The 2,468-nt window shown below is 36.5% G+C and overlaps 1 non-coding gene across 1 annotated transcript; it reads left to right on the forward strand.

The window, feature by feature from the left end:
- The first annotated feature begins 954 nt into the window (after positions 1-954).
- LOC128286205 (small nucleolar RNA R71) lies at positions 955-1,061 on the forward strand. Its single transcript, XR_008276750.1, has one exon. It is a non-coding gene; the product is annotated as a small nucleolar RNA R71 (small nucleolar RNA).
- The last annotated feature ends 1,407 nt before the right edge of the window (positions 1,062-2,468 follow it).

Below are 2,468 nucleotides of genomic sequence, written 5' to 3' on the forward strand. Positions count from 1 at the left end.
TAATATGTAATTTTTTCAAAAGTTTAAGGAATTTACCGAATTGTTCGTCTGAGCGGTCTTTCCTTGTCGCGTTAGGGTATGGCACACGAGGTTTATATTCGATAGTCACTGGTTTGTTTGTATTTTGACCTACCTCATCTCTCCCTATGCTTACCACAGTTTCTTGCCTCGGTTCTGGTTCAGGCTCAACAACTCCTTCGTCATCTTGAGTATTAATTGTGTTGAGTTGTTCCCTTGGGTTAGGTTCGGTATTGCTTGGCAAACTACCTTGTGGTCGTTCGAAGATCAATTTGGAAAGCTGGCCTATTTGAGTTTCGAGTCCTTAGATCGATGCTTGTTGATTTTTAAATGCTGTCTCTGTATTTTGGAAATGGGTTTCTGACATTGATATGAATTTTGAAAGCATCTCCTCAAGGTTCGATTTCTTCTCTTGTTGATAAGGTGGCTGTTGAAAACCCTAAGGATTTTGTGGCTTTTGATTCCCTTGACCACCCCAGGAGAAATTTGGGTGGTTCCTCCAACCTGCATTATAAGTATTACTGCATGAGTTATTTTGAGATCTAAAGTTATTGTTACCCATATAGTTGACTTGTTCCTCTTGAGGTTGTGGGATTGAAGGATTGATATTCTATATGCACACCTCCTCCGCTTGAGTCACACCTCATTACTGGATGTACCTGCGTAGAACTAAGAAAACCATCAATCTTTTTATTGAGAAGTTCTACCTGATTTGACAGCAGAGTAACTGAGTCAACGTTATAAACGCTGGCTGTTTTTGTTGGATTAGTCCTCATGGCATACCATTGATAGTTATTCAGTGACATTTCTTCAATGAATTCATAAGCCTCTTCAGGTGTTTTGTTGTTGATGGTTCTGCCAACAGCTGCGTCAACCATTTGCCAAGTCGAAGGATTCAAACCATTGTGGAATGTTTGTACTTGCAGCCAAAGCGGTAACCCATGGTGAGGGCACCTTCTCAGTAAGTCCTTGTATCTCTCCCAAGCATCGTAAAGTGTTTCTAAATCCATCTGCACAAAAGAAGAGATATCATTACGTAATTTAGCCATTTTAGCTGGCGAAAAATATTTGAGTAAAAATTTCTCAGTCATTTGTTCCTAAGTAGTGATAGACCCTCGTGGTAACGAGTTCAACCACTGTTTAGCTTTGTTTCTCAGTGAAAAGGGGAATAACCGAAGACGAATGACATCATCAGAAATGCCATTGATTTTAAATGTATCGCAAAATTCCAGAAAGTTTGCTAAGTGAGCGTTGGGATCTTTATCTTGCAAACCATCAAACTGAACAAATTGCGGTATCATTTGAATTGTGTTAGATTTTAGGTCAAAAGTATTCACAGCTACAGCAGGTCTAACTATACTAGATTCAATTCCTGTTAAAGAAGGTTTAGCATAATCATACATCGTGCGTGGAGCAGGATTTTGATTAGCCACAATTGCAGGAGGTAGTTGATTGCCTTGGTTTTTAGCCATCTCTTCGGTTGAGGGTTGAGTATCGTCTTCTTGCTCGTTCTCCTTGTATCGTAAGCTGTGCCTTATCTCTCTTTGATTTCTACGAACTGTACGATCGATTTCTTTGTTAAAAATTAATGGTCCTGACGGGTTTCTTCTAGTCATAAACTATAAAAACCTGCCAAGAGAAAGAAAAAGTAAATTAATAAATAATAATAATTAAATTAAATTGTAAGAAAAATAAATGGCTAAAGTAATAAAAATTTAGCGTTCCTAATATTTTAGTTCCCCGGTAACGGCGCCAAAAACTTGATCGCGTGATTCGTAACAAGTAATAAATATTTATAATGAAGATCAAACCTAGACTAACTATTATCACGATGAAAAGGCAAGCACACCTGTCGAACAATAGTATAGTAATGGCAAGACATGGATATCATACCCAAGGGAACCAAAAGTACTAGTAATAACTATCTTTTTATTATTTAACCTAGAAATAAAAAGGGGTTGTTTATTAAACTAATTAACTAAACTAATTAACTAACTAAACTAAAGCAAAGAGAAAATTCAGAAAAAGACTTAAAGAAAAGTAATTGATAAAGACGACACCCAAGGAGGAATCCACCTAGATTTCACTTGTTATCTGACTCTGAACCATACGATTTATTCACTTGACTTGATCCGTGAGACTCCCTAACCTATATTATTATCTCTTTCGAGACGAATAACACCTAACCCTCAGTTGAATTAATCGAAATTTCTTTCTTAATTAAAACCCCTAGGGAAGTAGTAAATTGATCTATGGATTCCTATATTAGGTTTCAACTTAATCCGGGAAAATCTCGTAAACCTATTTCTAGGAGTTCGATCAACTCCGCTTAATTATGCCAAATCTACTCTTAGATAGGGATTTTTGCTCCTCTGCATAAGCACATCAAATCATGAATTAATATCTGAAATATTAATTCAAGCATTAAGAACACATAATTAAGAACAAAT

This window comes from Gossypium arboreum, chromosome 12 (assembly GCF_025698485.1).
Source record: "Gossypium arboreum isolate Shixiya-1 chromosome 12, ASM2569848v2, whole genome shotgun sequence".
NCBI lineage: Eukaryota > Viridiplantae > Streptophyta > Magnoliopsida > Malvales > Malvaceae > Gossypium > Gossypium arboreum.